At 42.7% G+C, this 19812-nt stretch overlaps 1 protein-coding gene across 9 annotated transcripts in view; it reads left to right on the forward strand.

The window, feature by feature from the left end:
* MAML3 (mastermind like transcriptional coactivator 3) overlaps positions 1-19812 on the forward strand; it is a 284897-nt gene that overhangs the window by 63895 nt on the left and 201190 nt on the right. The window contains exon 1 of one of the 9 annotated variants that reach the window (XM_035323726.1): positions 6166-6526. The exons of the other annotated variants lie outside the window; for them this stretch is intronic. The gene's annotated coding sequence lies outside the window, so the exon portion shown is untranslated. Of the gene's footprint in view, positions 1-6165; positions 6527-19812 lie in introns of those variants that run through there. 9 annotated transcript variants of the gene reach the window in all.

The following is a 19812-nucleotide window of genomic DNA, read 5'->3' on the forward strand; positions in this document are numbered from 1 at the left end:
CTTGGATGTTTTATTTTTATTTCAGAATTAACTCACTCACAAGAACCCAACCCATTAGCGCATCAGGCAAACAACAGCATTAGGGGTAGCGGTATTTCTGACGCAGTGTGTTTCAAATGCCACGTTCCACTAGTAGTTACTTGAGAAGACATTGCTTCTGGTTTCAGAACAGTTTCCTCCCCAGATCTGTGATGTTGATGGTGATCTCATAATGAGCATACGTCACGTAAAGAGTTAGCGTGGACTGGCTTGCTTGCTCAGAAAGGTCGTGGCAGGAGAGAGTTGTGCTGGGCAGCTCAAGTTACGGTAGGATATGTCAAAAATTCCACGAAAGTACTTCACCCCAGAATTCCACCCCCCGCTTTTGGAATGCTTTTAATTTATTTTTATTTTCTAAAGGTAAGAGAAGCTCTTCTGAGCTCTTCATTTACAAACTTAGATGTTTGTAAAGGCGGGAAGATGGCCAATAAGTAAAAACAGTGATTGTCAGATGTGTGGGGCTCTGTAGAGGAAAGTAGCATAAACAAACTTGTTTGAAAAAAATCATATTATTTCAGAGATACATTTAAAAAAAAATATACAGTTCTTGCATTTTTAAGATTCAAGATTTAAGCTGAAAATCAAATGTCTTTCCTGTTGGGAAGGCAGGAAACTAAATTCTTGCAGCTGTGTAAAAATGTAATCAGTTTTATTAGAGCTGTATCAGTGTGATATCAAATACATTTTTTTTTTACTAGACAAGATCCATATAAACTTAGTATTCTAATACATAATTACAGAGATCTTGCAATAATTTAGGCAGGATCTTCTTGCTTTTGCTTTTGGTTTAATTGTGTGTTTTTTTTGTGTGTGTGTATTTTAGCAGAGCTGCCTGTTTCTGCTTAAAAAGGTGTAATACCCAGTATAGTTGTCTTACGGTTGTCCTAGTGGAGATGGATTACTAGCCTGAGCGCAGGTGAGCAAGTCAGATGTATACGGTGCTGCAGTTTGTCACAGAGCTCTGCAGCTCTCCAGATACTGATGCAGCCGTTATGCTCACAGGTGGATCATGGTGAGGCTCTCTTCCATAAAGGCCATGTAGTGCTTTCAAAAACCCAAAAAATGAGTGTCTGTGTGTGTGTATATATATATATATCTCCTATAAGTACGTGTTTACTTATATATATATATATACATCCTGTTCTTAGTTGCTTACATCATATTTTCAAAGCCAGTTTGGTTAGTTAGAAACTTGGGGAGAAATTTGCCTAAAATGGTTTACATCCTTAATCTGAGGATGAAATTGGGGAAAATACGCTGTTTGCTCTGCTTTTTTCTTGGATGTTCTTGAAGCCATTGCAATGAGGAACTTCAGTGCATTTGAATGACATGTCATGATCTGCCGTTTGCGGTCTCTCTAGCAGCAGTGGGAATGGGGAGGATAGGGAAATTAAGCGCTTTATTACCTGTGGAAAACGGTGCACTTCCCACGTGCTTAGTTGTGTCTTGCTGCCGTGTGCTGAAGGTTTCATCCTCGCTGAGCACAGTCTGCCTCCCTGTAGCCTGCTACGCCAACAGGAGCATGTTGATGGGGACGTGCATGTCCCTGCTCCAGTGTTTCTAGGACTGCTGTCCTGTTCGTCGTAGGACAGCAGTTGTAGGAATGGTAGGTACAAAAGTTTGCCCTCGCTGTGCTGCCACGTGCTTCCCATTTGCAAGGAGAGAAGCAGAAAGGTGCTGCAGCAGAAGTGCAGAGACCCGAGGAAGTGGGTCTTAAATCTGCGAGGGCATTACAGTGCGTTGTGCTACGTGATTTTCTGCACCGTAGTTAAATGAGGTGGTGATGGATGTTTTGGTTTTCCTCTCATCTGAGGAATTCGGAACAGTTTCCAGTGGCACGGATAATGAATTTGTATGACAAAGTTGCTCAGCAAATGTAAACCCGCAGACAGCAGGCTTGCTTTTCATACTTACCTGTTGCGTATGTCTTGGAGGCTGCCAACAGACTGCAGCAGTTCACGTGAAAGCTATTGCCCAAGTGACCTCTTACATGTTAGTAACAAGCAGATGTGTGTATTTTAAGTCCTTTATGTCCAAATCCTATTTGCACACTTCTAAAGTTGGTTAAGTGGGGTGGTATGTGTTTTTTTTTTTCCTGATGGATTCTCTTTGTCTTGGTAAAACAAGCTACATTTCAATACTTTTTTTTTTTTTTTTTTTAATCTCCCTAGATGTATCCATTCATTGCTAATGTAAACCAGTTTCCAAACTTGATTGCTGTGGGAGGTAGGAGGCAATGCATGTTTCTCAAACCAGTGGAACAAGTGGAAAGTATTTCAGGTAGTTCACAGTGGTTCAGAGGCTGGCTGTGTTCCTGTTTTCTGGTGGATTTGGAGAGAAATGCTGAGGAGTGCACTGCAGGCCTTATTTTACTGAACAGCTATGAGAGATTTCCTTTCCCTTGGGTGGTAGTGCCTCTTATTTTTGGAAGGGAGAGGATGAGCTTCTGTCCCTGAGGTCAGACTACGCTACCGAGCAGTGAGGGTTTTCAGGAAGATTTACAGATTTGACAAAGCAATAAGCCATAGACATAATCGTATCCTTTCGTTGGCTGAGCTATTGTGTCTGTGCCATGGTGTGTGAAGCAGGTGGTTAGCACTTCGTGTCATTGGGGTGGTTAATTTAGATGCATGCTGTTAAACAGGTGAGCTTGAAAATTAATACCATGTTTCATCAGACCTACTTGGACCTGCACAACTTGGGCCATTACCGTCTCAGGCAAAGCAACTGAAATTTTTCCATAAGAATGTCTTAAAAGCTCTTTAGAGAGTGCTTTGTAATAGGATTTGTATGATCCAAAAAGGTGCCTTTTCCAGCTTTAGAGAAAACTTTATTAGTGTTCGAATAGATGACAAAAGTAAGTTCTGCATGCAGTACTTCAATGTTTCAGCCTTAATACTGAGCTGACAACTTTACTTTATTATTGAACTACATAATGGTGAAACTTCAGTAAGGGACCTTACGCCACAGAGCTAGCTACCTTTCCTTGTCCCAGAGGGTGCCAGAATGTGCTGAAGATACATATTCAGCTGCGTATGTCAGTGTGTTACCTGTACGGGAAGTGTCTGTACTCAGATTAGGTAAATTTGACTTGCCTTCATCACAAGAATTTGAGTTTGGCCTTGATGTAAAAATAATGAAAGCTGCAGATGCTTAGTGTTGCAAGAACACAGGAGAGCACACTGAGTTTCACACCTAGGATGTAGGAGGTAGCATCCCACGAGTGAGTGAGACCCATTTCTTTCCCCCTGGACTGTGAACTGAATGGAGGGTCTCATGTATTTTGGTAATAGTAAGTAATAGTGGACTTATTTTCCTCTCTTTTTATTGACAGCAGTGTTTTTATGTATTGCTTCTGTTCCTTTTGTTGTTCTGTAAATATCAATATAAATCAATCTCTTATTCTTCCTTGTGTTGTGAAGGGATTGTTTGTATAATGGGGTATTAAAAGGGCCATTTAACTTCATTTAGCTCATCTCTGAGAGACAGGGCTTGTGAGGAGAGAGAGAGTAAAAGATATCCATGGAGGTGTTCGGTCCAGAGAAAATTACAGAAGCACAAGCATGGTGCTAATATTTGGAACGAATGTTGGGGGATGTCTTGGGAAGTTACTACTGACAGGCCCAATCCAATACTTACATAGAGAGCTATGCTAGTTCTTGTAATAAGTTGATTTCTGACAAGCTTAAAAAAAAAAAAAAAAAAGGTTAATTGCTTATTTTTGAATGTTTATAAAGATGACTTTATTTGTAACACTTTTTCCTGATCTGATGTCAACTAGTGTTGGCTCTGCTTTCTCAAACTCCCTATCTGTAGTTTTCATTTTAGAATTTAGAAATCTAGAGCTGTCATTTCTAATACACAGCCTGCACGCTTCTGGAATAATGTGACACTGAGTTGCAGTTAAGAAAAGCAATTTGAGCAAGGGAAATTTCTGAAAGTCACCTGCATCTTTGCTGGGAAACCCCCCACTCCCTATCTGAACGCTAAAGATCCACAAACTGTAAGCTTGTCAAAACTCCTGATACAGGCATTAAAAGCTGCATGGAGAATGTAAGATGATATTGGAAGTTTAGGAAAGATTAGGCTCAAATAATTGTTGAGGTGTGTGGACTGAGCTCTGACTGAAAGAAAGAGGATAAAGGATTCAGGATTGCAAACTAGAGCACCACTTCTGGCTCCAGTGGCACAGACCTGTGGCTGTCCTGCACGGGGAGGAGACCCAAAACTGCACGGTTTTCATTGTTTGTGTGTGAGTTTTATTTGTCTGGGTGGTGGAAATAAAAATAAATAAATAAAAAACCACCACATAAATACTGCATTTCTAATTCCTCACAATATTCCTCACAGTGAACCTGAACGCGCATTTCATAAATGCATGTATATTTATGTGCAGCTGCTATCTGACTGGTTTCATTGGGCACAGTTGATGTCCACCGATGGTTCAATTTTTATTAAGAAAACATATTTTCACAAGTGCTTTATAATAATAAATATGTCACATTGCTCAAAGGCTATCATTCTTTGTAGCAGAGGGTGTTGTATTTGTTCTTTAAGTATCAGAGAAGAGACGTACAGCTAGTCTCTACAGTGTGGTAGCCTCAAACTAAAATTGCTCATAAGACAGGATAATTCATATAGAGAGAACCTTGCAGTGACTAATGGGTTTATTTATGGTAAATGTGTGTTTTGACAACTGGGACCATATTTTTAATTTCCGTTTGTAAGGTGGAAGTTTGAAGAATTGGAGGGCCCTGTCACTTCAAGAAAATTATGTGATTGGAAAAAGTCTTCATTTCCTCCAAAATCATTTTTCTGCAGAGGCCTTTCATCCTGGCACGACTAAGTTAGTTTAATTCTTCCAAAGGTGATGGTGGAACAAAAAAGAACAAAAAAACCCCACAGCTCTCACTGTTTATGCGACAGGGTTCTTCTGTTGCTTCAGTTCAGTATCCCATATTACCACCGCATGGGTTTATCTCAATAATGGCTCAATTGCATATAGGAGATGAAATTTCAGAACTAGGCCATGTTTTACATATTTTCAGTGATAGCTTTCTTCTGTCTGGCTGAAGCCTCTGTGAGGTGGACCACTGCTTTTGTGAATACTGGGCTGCAGTCTGGACATCCCATTGAGCAGGGTGTGTGGGAATGGAGGAACGGCGATCTTTTTCCAGTGGTGGTTCCCAAAGCTTTTGTCACTCGGTGCGATGTTAGAAGTATATTCTGAACCATGCAGCAGTGAAGGCCGTGAGTTTTCTTTAAGACAACCCAAAAATGTAAATCCTGAATTTTTGTAGCAAGTAGCCACTGACTGTAGAGGGCTAATTCAGTGTGGTCTGTCACGGACTGGAGACCATGATGGGGAAAAAAACAGGAGGCTTTTTTGTTTGACTGTCTTTTCTCAAAGTAATGGACATTTTCAGTGAACTCTCTGGGAGAGGACATCCCTCTGGAAGAGGATTCACTCTTGACTACTCAGTAGAGGTGACAGAGCCCTCTTACATAAAGTGATTTGATCCTGTAATGGTTGATAAACCTGAGCCAGGACACCTGAGGGGATTTTTTTTCCAGCCAACTTTAGTATGGATTCCAGAGGGTTTGTCATTCATCGCATAATTCAGCTTCTTCTTGCTGTGAGGGCAAGTCCAAAGAGGCTGTCAGAACTGGTGCTGAAGGGCTTGAGGAGCTGTCAAGGGCTCCCATTTGTGGGTGAGTTTCGGCCCAACTCATTTCTGCAGAGCTGCCTGCTGATCTCGGTCACCTCAGGCACAGCAGTGCCAGCTGTGTGTTCTTGGGGCAGTAACACCTTTTTGTGTTAGTGAGTGAGTGGTGAAGCGCTGGAAAAAGGAGCATTAGTCTGCCATACTAGTGCATATTGGTTCAGTACAGTGGTATGAGTGAGTACTTTAGGTGCCTTGAGGAATTAACCAAAACAGCTATGAAAATGGAAAATTAAACGTCTGTTCTTAAAATATTGCTGCTGTGATCCAAGCTCAGGGAAGTCTGATCCAGAGCTACTGGTCTGGAATTAAAACTCTTGCAAGGTGCAGGACTGTAATGGGTAATACTTTGAGCCCATTCCCACAAGTTTTAAAAAAAAAAATCCTTGGGTACTGCGAGCAGGGGGAAGCCTTGGCAAGAAGCCCTGGGCTCGTGTGCCACGCTGGGCGCAGGCTGCGGGGGCTCGGGCAGCGGGAGGTGGGAGGTGTGTGCTGCCTGTGCTACCCCTTTCTTGCAGTGCTGTCGGCAGCCCCGAGCGAGAGATGGGCTTTACGTAAAAGGAAGTCGCTTTAATTTGAGGGGAGGTTTTATATTAACTCTTTTTTGTTCTCTAGCTTGGGTATTTATTTAGCTTGTACCCGCTGCTAGAAATGCAGTCGGTCGAGAGAGAGCGCAAACTCCTCTGAAAGCTAAAGGAAACAGAAAATAGCTGAGAGGTCGTCCTGGCTGCCGTCCAGCCTGTGGGAGTCCTGTGAAGCTACTGGTAACACGCGGGGTTGTGTAACCACCAGTGCTGATGGCCGCCAGGCAGATCTGTTTCGCTCCGGCCGGGCCCCTTTCCTTTGTGCCTGTTCAGTTGTGTCCCGGGAGCTGCAGGAGGGAGCCCAGCTGCGTCCAGGGAGGCTGTTGGCAGGGCTCAGGACGGTCCTGCTGGGACTGAGCCTTGAAGTGTCTTCCAGCTCTGCTGTCACATCAGTAGCAGGATGGTTTTGTGCAAATTGCCTTGCTTTTGTCTGCTTCCGTAGGGCCTAAGATGGTTTGTAACTCGTAACTTCTCAAACTTAAGATTAGTGATTGAAATTTGTCTTTATTATTATTATATTATTATTTCATAAAATAACACGTGCTGTTGGTGACCATCAAGCTGAGAGCTGTTCCAGATGTTTAAATGTGAGTTGTAAAATCACAGCAATAGCCAAAGTACTAATTCCTTCTGGGGCTGACACACTTGTACAAAATGCATGACCCTTTCATATTCCACCTTTGATATTCCGATTTTATTTTGTTCACTCCATAATTTTCTGGAGTGCCTTCTTTCAGTGGGCAACGCTTTGTGCAGTGAGAGAGCTTCAACAGCAGCTGTAAACCAAACAACATAATGTGGTATTTGTGTGTTTGGTTTTTATGTTTTGGCACAGGCTGACCTGTAACAAAGGCTTGCAGATTCCCTGCCTGCTTTAGCCTTTGGCCACTTCTGTACGTGTGCGTAACTGACCACGCTGTACTATGCCCTGTGCTCTCAGGCTCTGCTCCAGAGAGTAGACTGACAGAGGCAGGGAGCGAGGAATTCACATGTAAGACAGAGGAAGGGATTACGCTGGTAATAGTAGCAATTACTCTGTGTCTTTTTCAGAAGAACTGCTGCCATACTTAGTAAAATAGATTAGCCCAGATAAAGGAAGAATCTGCCTTCTTTTTCTGCAGTCACAAATGATCCTGTTCCTTGCAAGCTGAAGGAGGAGACAGGGAGGCTGAAATTGAGTCATATCTGTTGATCACTACAGAGCTGTCTGAAGGGTTTCTTTCCTATTTCCAGTAGCACCGTCCCTGTCATGGTGAAGAAGCAGTCCTGGCAGCATCGCTGCCCCTCGCATGCGCTTTCTGTCTGGATTTTCATGCAGTGCACCTACTTAAAATGTCTTGTCTTACTACTCTAATTCCTTCTGAAACAAGACTGTGAGATACGGAGTATCGTACCCTAACGCTCCTTTTCCTCAGGTCCATACAGCACTCTTCCTCCCCCAGTTTTCGAGGTCATGCTGTTGTCGCTCTGCATTCCAAAGGGATAGTTCAGAACTGGCCAGAATTAACTGATGGATAGGGATTATTATTTCATTTGTCAACTGCAGTTACTCCTTTGTGAGTTGTCATGTTTATGCTCATCTGCAAAGGGCTTCGTTTCTAGTTCTCTGCTCAGGCCCTTGTCCCTTGTTGGACATGTGTGTCGGGGGGGGGGGAGGGGTTTTAGTTCTAGTTTTTGTTTTTTTATCTATCCCACCTCTCAAATGAGGATGGATAAAAATCAGTAACCTGAAGCACCCAGTTCTTAATAATTCAGATTTGTGAGGTCAGTTAATAGATTAAATATATATATATATCTATTTAACACAATTTAGATGTGCAAATAAGAGAGCTTATGTGTAAACTTACTGTCACCTTTTAAAACGATTAAAGCATAAAAAAGCAGCTAAGTGCTATATTTGTACTGAAATTTTAAAGGAAATCAAAGCAGCAAAGGCTAACATTTAGGAAAAAATCTGGAACAAGGTTGTTTTAAAATACCTAAGCAAGAAAATAGGAACCTTCTGGGCTGATATGGTATCTTTGTGAGCTTACTCAGTTCAATTACTGCCTTTAAGCCTGAAAACTGATTCTTGGGAGAGCAGGAGGAGACTTCTGCTTCCCATCTATGTATAGGAATAGGGCAAAATACAAGGTATCTACTAACTTTAAATTTTTTTAAATACAGAGAAGAGCCAGTTGGATAAACTCCTCTTCTTACGTAACAGGTACACCAAAGATATTTTTAAAATTAATTTAAAAAAGAAAAGGTGGTTTGCTGTGCTTTAATAGAATTTCACTTTGTAGCAATCACCAGCAGAAAGGTTCAAAGGAGAAGGAAACTGTCTTGCAAGAAGTATAGCCTTTGTACAGTGCATAGTCATTCCATGTTTAACAAAAATGTATCATACTTAATGCAGGGGACATACGGGGTTGTCAAGTTACATGTTTTAATAGTTACCAACCAGGCAGTATTGACCGTTCCCTAGAAAAATAATTATATATTAAAAAAAAAAAAAAAAAGCCAAAAGACTGATTTATTCCGTTCAGGGTTTCCTGCCTGGTAATTTCAATCCTGATTAAAATCAGCAATTTAAATCACCTTGATTTATATCAGGCATTCTGTCTTCAAACTAAGTGGGAACAGGATGGGGCTTTAAAGCCTCTATCATTTAGTGCTGCACTTATTCTGTCCTCCTATCTTGAGTCATTTACCCTGCCTGTATGATATCTATATGTGCTTCCTTTGCTGTGCTCATCAGTTCAGATATCTACCTTTATTTTTTTTGTGTGAATCTTATATCAGAATAAGGAGTTTAACAGTATAATTCAGAGTGTAATGAAGCACAAAGATGTAATTTATGTAGATGTAAATATTTTGTATCGTAAGGAAACTTCTGTACAGCTTCTTTAAGTTTTTACTGTTTTCAGTTCTGTTCTTTTAATTTTTACTGGGCTAAAATTCAGGGAGACCTTGTTGAGATTATTTTCTTCCTAACTAAGGACATCAAGATCTGGCCCCCACTGTCCCGTTTCCCTCAGCATGAAAGCATAGGAGCCAATGGTGCTTTTCATACTCCCTCCTCCAGATCAGGTAGTCTTTGTCCATGCTCGGATGCCAGGTGGTGAAGGTGTGCATAGCAGTCTTTAGAGCAAACAGACTTAATGAATGCTCTGTTCTGCTAACCAGGGTAAATTGATTACTTCTATTTAGCTAAGTTAACTGTGTTTTGTGAGCTATCATAATGGAAAAAAAAAATTTACTCGCCAGCTGCAAGTTCAGAATCATTTGTTGTTTTACATATCAAAAACATGTAAGAAAGATAAAATGGTGAAGTAAAATACAGCAGTTGAAATGTGAATTGTGAAGTGGTGGTCTGCTGTTTTAGTAGGTGTTAGAGTGCAAACTTGCTTTGCTGGAGGATTCTGGAAAGCACTTTTTTTCCCTTCCTGTTGAATAACTACTGTGTGGACGTTGTGACAAAAAAAATACATATATTTGTGTTTAAATTCAAAAATAATGCACCAGAATGAAATCTTTACAATGTTTAGTTTAGAGTTAACTAGCAGGTGGGTTTGAGGGTTGTGTAATGCTGATATCTTCTCCAGAGTCTTAGTTTCAGTGCCAAGGGCATGAAAACTAGCCATTTAAAGAGGAAGAAATCCAATGTAATCAGGAAAGTTTAAAGTACTAGTAGAGGTGAGTTTAAGCTTCCAAGCTGTATTGTTGAGCTACTGTTCAGTATCTGTTAGCCTGTTTCATTGAAATACATCTTTTTTCCTCGTCTCTTCATTATTATCGTCTCTATTCAGCTGTGTATTACAATAAAACTATTAGTACAGATCGAGACTTTTTTTTTTGTTCACCAGTAAGTGTAAAATCTGCGTTGGATTTGCTGGGAACTTTTTGCTGATAGCTGTCTGTCCTTAGATGGACATGGGTGGGAAATATGAGTGTGTTTGGAAGTAAAACTCCTTGCGGAAATGCATATATGTGGGGATTAAAAGAAAGAAAATATTTGGCAGATATTTTGCTTTTCTGATGGCATAGTTCTTGCTGCAGTAGAAAGCAGAGGGGCAGTGGTGAAGTTTTAACCTTTCCTAATAAATTCTTGTACAGGGGGTCTATGACTCTGTTTGGGAAGCACCTTGCACACCTGGGATGCAACATTGATCAGAGTGTTGATCAAGAACACAAATATATAGGAAGCATGGTTTGTTGTAGTTTTAATTAATGAGATTTTCACTGCGCTGCAAGGAGGTGTGCAGAAGCAAAGACAAAACTAAAATTTGAGGTTGTATTTAACAGAAGTGACTGAAATGATCAGATAGTTTAAAGGTTAAGTAGTGATATATAGCATGATACGCAGTTTTGCCAAAAATGCTAATGTAAGTCTATGTTTATCTAATGAAAATGTAATTGGTACTGCTGCCAGTTCAGCACTCCATAGAGATCATCTAGGAAATGCTGTTTTCTATGGACAGAACCAACCTTTTTATTTTGGGAATAATTTCAGGGTGGTTTGCTCAACGTAGTGTCATGGACTATATTGGAAAGTGTTTAGCTGGAGGTTGCTGGAATACCAGGCCCACTTTTAATTTGTAAATGCATATATAAGAGAACTCTTTTTCTTTTTTTTTTTTTTCCTCTTTTGATCCTTTGGAGTTAGATATTAAGTGCAAAACAATAAAATATCTTTGCATACATTTCCCCTGGCCCCCTGAATCTATGATTAGGAAAAAATTAGCAAATCTCAGTGACCAACCTTTCCTTTCTGACCATGGAAAAAGATCAAAATCTAGTAGACTAAATATAGAATTTCTAAAATGGGACTGTGGGAAAAATGGGAAGATGATGACATGCAACAGATTAATGTAGAAACATGCGTGTGGCCTGGTCTCCTTTTCCTGGTTACATTTGTAATGTAGCCAGATCTAGACGTTCTCTTTGCAGGCTCACATTGCATCAATATTCTACATAAAATGAAGTCTAGAAAAATGAGTCGCCATTGGATTTTTTTTGTAGGAATAAAAATGTGTATGTAATGGAGTAGCACAAGAAAGGATCTGCCAAGCATCACGGTTGTTAAGAAATACCTATAGGTTTTATTTCTGTATTTAATGACATCTGGAACACTTGCAGTCCTCCCTTGACCCAAATCCGACTGGTATTCACAGTTGGTTCAAAAGATCTTTCCTTTCTGTGAAGTCTGGACCAGATCTTTTCCACCTCAGTTGTGATGGAGTAAGTCTATGCTCTAGCTATCTAATATTAATTATTTTATTTAGTTGCTGTAACTGAGAGAGACAGTAATAGAAAAAAGTTTCAAACTTCCCCACCCCCAGTGAAAAATTATTTCCATATTTGCTAGAAAACACTTCAACTTCAGTTAAATGCTGAGTTTTCTCTCAGCACTGGTAGGCACGGTAACTCCCAGCTAATCTGGTCTGAGGCCCTGATCCATCCAGCAGAGACCTGGAGCAGGTTTTGTGGGCCAGCAGAAGGTGTTCCCGGCAGAGATCAGATTCGGTACTCTCACCTCTGCAGGATTAGAGTTTAACATGAGAAGTGTTAATGAGGAATATGAAAATTCACTACGAGGAAGGAAGCGGAAGGAGAGGAGGAAAGCAATGGCTCCTGCGACTATGGTATCTAACTGTTCATTAAGCCAGGGTGGAAAGAGAAATTAAACAAGCAGATTTAGCTATGAACATTTAGGGTCATAGCCTTACAAACTGTGGCTCACTAAGAAAGAGTAAAACACAGGGTATATTTCTAGAGGAGTTTGAAGTAGTACTGATTTACAGAGAATGCTTTGTTGGTTTCTTCAGAGCTAGTAGCTTGTTGCGTAAGTCTTCACCTTCGGTAAAAGCTGGGCTTTTCCAGGGGAGGTGTCTGTGGCAGCCTGTAATTTAATACCTCTCATTACTCATTAGCAAAGGCATCCAGGTTCACATTGTAGGTGTTTCCCTTTAGACAGGCTTCACTTCAAAAGACACGGTTGATTGTGATTTGTGGCTTTCTTTAGAACTAATATTAGTTTACTTGTTGACATACAGGAATGGTCACTGCTGAGAATTTTTGATTGTGAAATAGCCTGCTTTCATCGGTCAGATCTGTTAACTGTTTTATCTTAGAAAAGGAAGCATTTTTATTAATCCTTCTCACGTATATTCTTTAGGATTGGTCTGATGTCTGCCGTAGGGAGATAGGGAAGGAATGCTGTGGCTTGCCTTTCAGGAAGGTGAAGATCTGTTAGGGGATTTCTTTTGTTTATTTCTGCAGAAAGGCTGAGTATTGATTTAAAGTTACGTGGGGGTTGGAGGCTTACCAGACTGTGTACAAGTACCACATCTCCAAAACAGTAGGTTTATGAATACAATTTCTATATTGCAGTCATGAAAACCTTCCTTCATACGCGTTTGAAAAAGAAGTAGAAAGGGAATTTCAGTCCTGTAAGTCCTTATCTATCAGTCATACTGCAAAAGAAGCCTTCTTAGGACAGGCCTCACTGAAGTAAGTTTCTTGGTTTCAGCAGGAGGCCAGCAGTGTGAGAAGCACATGCTTATGGTGAAATGAGCTAGGAAAGTGTTGGTGGGATTAGTCCCAGCTGCTGCAAAGCACTAGTTCTGCATGCTGTGGCAAGCTGGCAAGCCCACACACCCCTGGACTCGTGAGGTTTTGATATATACAGAAATCTACAGGGTAAGAGGTTAAACTTAGTCCTATTGTTTAAATTTTTTAAAAAAGTCTCTCAGACGAAGGTTGATGTTGGGTTGATGTGAAGCCTAGCAGACCAGTATGGTTATGAGCACAGGATGTTGCATCTGTATGGAAATGAATCTGAATAAATTAAGCCTGGGAGGCTAATAAATAAATACCAGAACAAAAATGCAGTTAGGTACTCATTAACACGTGCATTGACAATGAGGCTGGAGATGGCTAACTGACGTGTCCAGTTGAACGTGATTGTCCGGTTGAACATCTGACTTACTGTTGATGAGCGTGGTGGCTTGTTAATACAGAACCAGCCACTGTGTGCAAGTACTGAATGTGCAGATACATCCGTATCTGGTATTTTTTTCTCTGAAAACACCTAATTTGGCAAAGCAGGTGCTGAGTACCATCTCTCTCCTCTTCAGCATGCTGCCAGCTACAGCAGTGGCCTGCAGCTGCTCTGAACTGCCTGCTGAAGATGCCCGTGCTTATGGAGGAGCAGCGTGGTAGATGAGGAAGTGCTCAATGTATAGGTGTGGGTCTCTTCGGTCACTGATGGTGTTTCTCCTGTGTTTCCCCCCACTTTTGAGTATGGTTCACATTTATTTATTTATTTTTATCACCTGTCTACTGTGTTCATCATATAAAGGCTACTGGAAGCCAGAATATATAAATATACATACATACATATGTGTATATATATATATAAAGCCAGATAGATGAGGAGTTATATACAATTTTCAGAGCAATGTGTCCCCCCAGTTTGACTGGTGGGATGTTGCTCTTGTGAAGGCTAGAGGCTCCTTGGGTCAGAGTGGTTTCCACATGGCTTTAAAGTCTTTGGCTGTTAGCTGGGGGAATAAGAGTGAGGGTGAAAACAAGCCAAATGCCTCAGAAGAGTACGAGAGGAGCATTTCTGCTGGCGGGCGTTTGTTTTTCTGCCCTGGTGTTCTTGTGCTGGGTCGCTGCTGCCAGGCCACCAGACTTCCTTCTCCATCTGGCCTTTCCCCCTCTGGCTCCTTGCCAGTGAGCCGCAGCGTGAAACTGTTAGCGAGGACGGTGTCCCTGGTGTGCGTGCACGCGATCCCAGCCAAAGCAGCGCCTGCAGTGGTCCCCCTGCCCTCCCCTTCGCCTGTGCCACACATGACAAGGATCGGGATCCTTGGGATCCTCGTGGTGGCCGCGGGACTGAGCAAGTCCTGGGGAGCAAGAGCCCCATCGCCGTGCGGAGACCATGTGTCCGATGGTGGGCGAGGAGGAGGAAGGCAGGCCTTCCCAGCTGCTGCTCCTACCAGGCCATGGCAGGGGCACGGGGTGCTGGGATGGCAGGGTTTGTGCAGATGTAGGCTCAGGACCTTTCCTGGCCTGTTCCCCATGCGACTTCTCGCTCTGGGCCAGCTGTATGCAGTGCTGGCAAAGATCCTGGCTGGTGGCAGCGTGTGGCTATCCCACTGCCTCCTGGCTTGTCCCCGAGCACAGGCCTGTAAGTATGGAGATGTGCTGCCTGCCTGGTGCTTCGGCACTGCCTTTCGCCTCGTGGTGTCCTTGGTTTTCAGACTCTGCTAGAACTTGCTAGACGAGATGTCTGCTGACCACATCAAGCTTCAGTGAAGCATGCTGGTGTGGCCCTTGGTGCGCTGGCCATTCCTCAACTCCTCATAGGGAGAACACTCGGGTAGTTATGAATGGAGCAGTTTATTCTTTCAAGCTGTTAAAAAGATCATTAATTCTGATTTTCTTTTCCTGTTTTCTGACTGTAGATTCTTAACTGTGACCAGAGCTTACATTTCATTGCAAATTTGTAATAATTAGAAAAATTCTTGCAGAATAAAAATTGGAGCATGAAGAAAAGGGAACCTAATCCTTATATTTAGCTGAACTGTTGCTGTGGTTTACTGGATTATTCTTTTAGTTTTTGCAGTGGCTATGGATACCTATTCATTTGCCGACCGTTTCATTAACAATGGCAGGTGGGTTCTGTCAGGCGAATTCAACTTCTTTGTCTTCCTTCTGGACAGCGTGCCTGTTGTGTATTCTGCACAGGGATATTTATCTCAGATTAGCATTGACGGATAGAGCTGGCGTGCTTCTGTGAGAGAGAGAATTGGTTTTCAGGCTCTACCTATTGGTTATGCATCCCCGTATGAATTAATAGGGCTTTAGCAAGATTAAAAACAGGAAGCGGCGCCTCACTTCTAATACCTCTTCAGAGGTCAGATGTCACACACGCAGGAACTCCAAAAGACATGAATCTATGGCTCGTACAAGAGTGAAAATCTGTTACTTGCCTTGATCCTTCCCATGGAAGGCAGAAAAAAGAATTTGGGGCATAAGCTTGAGGGGCCGGGGCCAAATCTTCTTTGAAGAAGTTCTGAAGTAAAGCATGTTTGATGCTCTACCTAACTACTGTTTTTTAAGCTAATGCGGTGTTCGTGATAGTAGTGACATGCAAGTGTAGTAGTAGAGGAAAATATAAGATGCAAAAAGGATAAAGATGAGGAATCTGTCTGAGAGACCGTACCTCTGTATTTGCAAAGTAAAAAACAGTTTGAGGGCAAGTTCTACCTCTTGGTCGTGGAAGTATCGGCCAGCTTCCATTTCAGGTGGCTGGACCTGCTTAATTCTTCATTGGGAGACATCCAAGAAAAGCCATGGTGCTGGAGGAAGAGTTGTTTGCAGTGCTGTAGGTGGCACCCTTCCCTTTGAGATAGTGCTGAACCAGTGCCAGAAGGAAGGGGTAGGGGGCACTGCCGATAGCAGCCCTGGCCCAGAGGCTCTGCTGGTGCAAGTCCGCCGAGGGGCCTGCTTTACGCTGGCGGCGAAGTCTGTCCCGCTGTCTGAAGAGTGCGGGGTGAAAGTGGGGCTCTGGCTACTCGTTGTCAGCAGAGACCGCACGGCCCATGCTCTGTGGGCTCTGCTCTGTAGGCTGAGCCCCCATGGCAGGCCAGGCCTGCTGCCCCTTCCAAAGCGACCCCGTGGTTGGCATGGGCAGCGTTGGCTCTCGTGCTCGGCTGCAGGATGGCCGCCTTTCTGGGTGGGTGCACGCTGGTGCAGCCTTCCTTTCGTGCTTGGGAAGGGAGGCACAGCTCCACAGAAGCGTAGAGATGCTATTGCGTGCCTTGGTTAGAGCATTTGGTTTGGATCACATGTTAAAAAGGTGCTCATGAAGTCTGAGCGTTGCTTCTCCTTAAGTTTGCCATGACTGCTGGAGGTAACACCAGTATCCAGGGGCGTACTTGGACTGCACTGGGGCTGAGGGTCCTCAGACCTCTTTGTGTTCTTGTAAGTACAGACCAAAAAAGACTGGCTTTTTATTTACCTTGTGGCTCGGGAGCTGAGAGTTAGGAGCCGGGGGCCCAAGCGCACAGTTGTGTTACTGTGTGCCGGCCGACCCATGGCAACAGCGTATGGCAGGCGCACGTAGGGCCGTGAAAGGAGCATTCAGGTCCTGGCGCTGATGCTGCGGCCTAAAGCATCCAGCTAAAAATATGGCTCTAAAATGGGCAGTCAGCTGACATTTCTATTTACTAGTGTGGTTTGGACACCGGTGGATGAAACTTTCTAATAAATTACTGTATCTTTTTGTCTGTCTGTCTCTGATTTTAGTAATTTACTGTTCCATCAGTCCATCCTAATTATGGCTGTGGCCATGGACAAAGGAATAACGTTTTGGCATTCTCCACTAGAAATGGAAAGTACACAGTGATCTTTTAGGGATGGCCATCAGGAGGCATGCAACTGTGAGGCTATTCCCTGCATCTCTGCTTTGAAAATGAAAATGTGGGGATAGCTGGGAACTTTGAGGTGAAATGGGGAGGAGGAGCTGCCACTCGGCTGTCCCTGGCACAGGGTTCCCTGTCCCACTGATAGTGGCGCTCATCTGAGGAGCCATGCTGCTCAGCGAAGCTGTTGCTGCTGCACGGTGCGCTATGGGGCTCGCTCGTTTTGATAGGAAGAAGTTTCCTAGGAAGAGGAGGGGAAAAAGAGGGCAGCTGATATCTTCTCTTCACCTTCGGTGCAAAGCCGAAAGGATCTTAAGTGATGCTCTACGAATAGAAGAGAGATTTTCATTTATCCCTCTCGGTGGTTGGTGCGTTCCTCTCCTCCTGATTAGTCCTTAACACTGCAAAGAGACAGTTTGCTCACACTGCCACATTTTTGTATCAGTCACAGCCTCTCTTCTCTCCTCCTCTCCCTCCACCCCTCGCTCCCTCCCAAGCCCACTTAAGGCTTCTTTCGTTATGGTTTGGGTGTGGTTTATTTTTTTATTATTATTTTTTTGCAAAGCAGCCATGTGAGAGGAATAAAATAATTTTGAAGAGCATTATATGGTGAGAATTTTGACAATGAGTGGAAGATTGTAATTACTCTCTTCCATTAGACTCAGTGGCTTTGGACAGATAAGCCGTATTGAAACGTGTGACCAGGGCATGGGATCATGGATTGTCTTTCACTGTTGTCATGGCGACAGTGATGCAGGTGGCCTATAACTGCCTGCCTGTCAGATCTTATACATCAAACTGGTGCTAAGTGAAAATATGTTGGAGGCACGGGGGGGGGAATTGCCGGCAGTGTTTATAGGATCAGGTGGAAGGGAGCTAGGCAGCTTTAAAGCTGCTTTTTGTGAGCGCTGGAGATGGCTCGGGGACGGTTCTTTGGAGTGTTTATGCCTTCTCGTGAGCAAAAACAATTTGAAAGGGGAAAATATATACAAATATATGTCTTCATTATGTCTCTGCCTCTTTCTCAAAGTCAAGATGATGATATCATTAGGCTTAGATGGAAAAGAAATGGGCAGAAAGGCAAATGCTTCCAGCTGACAGCTGGATGAGACGCCAGGACCCGAGCGGTAACGGAGGGAAATGCGGCGCAACTGCTGGTGGAAGGCTGCCCAGGTGGAGAGAGATTAAAGGGATATGAAAACCTAAACTGAGAAATAGCATCTTAAACTCGAGATGTCTTACAGAAATTGTCTATTAGATTTGCAGTGAAGTAAATTCTTTCTCAGAGCAGTTATCTGTCTAATGGGTTTGTAGTCTTGTTCCGTGAAGTTGCAGATAGCTTGTGACTCTCGCCCCCTTCCCTTTCCAGCTGATAGCGCCTCTCCGAGTGCCGAGATCTGTAGTAGTTCCTGACATTAAAATTAGTTAATCTGTGTAATTTTGCTAAGTGTCTCTGCCTTGTACTAGATATTGACCTGCCTCCATTCTCTAATGGAGACAAAAGTCGTTGCAAGGAGAATAATGAAAATGGTGGTTTAAAAAAAAAGTTGAACTTGTGCTCTAATCAAGTATGAAGTACTTATTTACTGTATTACTGGGTCCATGGGAACTTAGTTCATGCCTTTGAGGTGATTTTGGTCTTGCTAGTTTATTCTGATCTGAGGTGGAAATACTACTTTGTCTAGTCATGGGGGATCCTGTGGAGGATTTGCCTGCCTCTCCATCGTTTGATGAAGTCTGCTATGTATTACTTCAGACATGCTACTGGTGGTCTATCCAAAGCATAAATTTATGCCCTCTTCTTGCTTTTGGCTAAACTGTACATGGAAAAATCAGCATTGTTTCAGAGAGAGCACAGAATAGAATTTGGTTTCCAACATTATACCGTACGTTTCATTTACTTTGATACCAGCTACTGTTCAGCAGTCTAACACAGGGAGGAGGAAAGCGACTTCTTCTCTGAGGTAGCAAACACTTGACAAGCCCCACAAGCCCTGAAAAGGTATGCCTCACAATCTCAAATGCAGCAGGAAGCATTTTTGAGGAAAAAGAACCCAAACGTCCCAGGAACTGGAAGTGCCGAAGTTTAAAACTGCTTGAAAAAGTAAGGTTGAGAAGTAAGGCAGGCATTTGGAAGAATGCTTCTGATTATGCATTTGGCTAAGCATTGTGTTTTTTTTCTATCACCACACTTGGAATCATATCACTTTCCGCAATACCATGAACAGAAAAGCACAAAAACCATCAAAATTGAGATGAACGGTTCTTAGGGTAGGCCTAGTGGTCAGCAGTGAGGTTGGCATTGCTGAGGTGTGGAATTGTGAATCAGAAAACATCAGCCAACCATTGTAAATGTCTTCGTTTTATCAGTTGGAAGGCATGATCAATCTGATGCTATAATTTTCAAGTTTTAAAAAATAAAATATTTTTAAACTTCCTTTTGGTGCTAAAATGAATCTGCAATAAGGGAAACAAGGTCTGGTAAAGACTCGTTATATAAGACACCTTATATAAAGGAAAGTGGAGGACCTCCTGGGTTCTTCCCCTTTTTGATTTTTCACCATGCATCTTCCATGACCAAGGTTAGGTCTGTGCCTCTGTTCTAAGGTTTCAGTGTTTTAGATGAAAGTGAAGGATGGGGTGGCAAAAGGAGGTCCTTCAGTTCAGCGCATGGCTCTGGGCAAGCAACGTGTTCTTCCTTCTCTCTAATCTTGGCTGCTATATTTGCAAGAGGAGAGGTGTTTGTTTGTTTTTTAAATACAGAATTGAGGGAGTACTCTCGATGGCTCAAGCACGTGAAAGGGAATTGAGCACTAAGGTTTCTGTTCCCAGCTTTGCCACTGATGAGCGGTGCAACATGGAGAACATGAAGCCCTTTGAGCTTTGGTTTCCTGCACTTTAAAACTGAGATGAAACAAGGACTGTAAAGATGAATTAGTGTTAATAAACGTTAAGATCTTTACTTCAGAAGCATTGTGGAGGTACATCCTTGCCACTGCTTAGGTACTTTAAGGACTGAAAGCATATTTAAAGCAGTGATGTTCTTTA

The sequence above is a fragment of the Oxyura jamaicensis genome, chromosome 4 (assembly GCF_011077185.1).
Source record: "Oxyura jamaicensis isolate SHBP4307 breed ruddy duck chromosome 4, BPBGC_Ojam_1.0, whole genome shotgun sequence".
Classification (NCBI taxonomy): Eukaryota; Metazoa; Chordata; class Aves; order Anseriformes; family Anatidae; genus Oxyura; species Oxyura jamaicensis.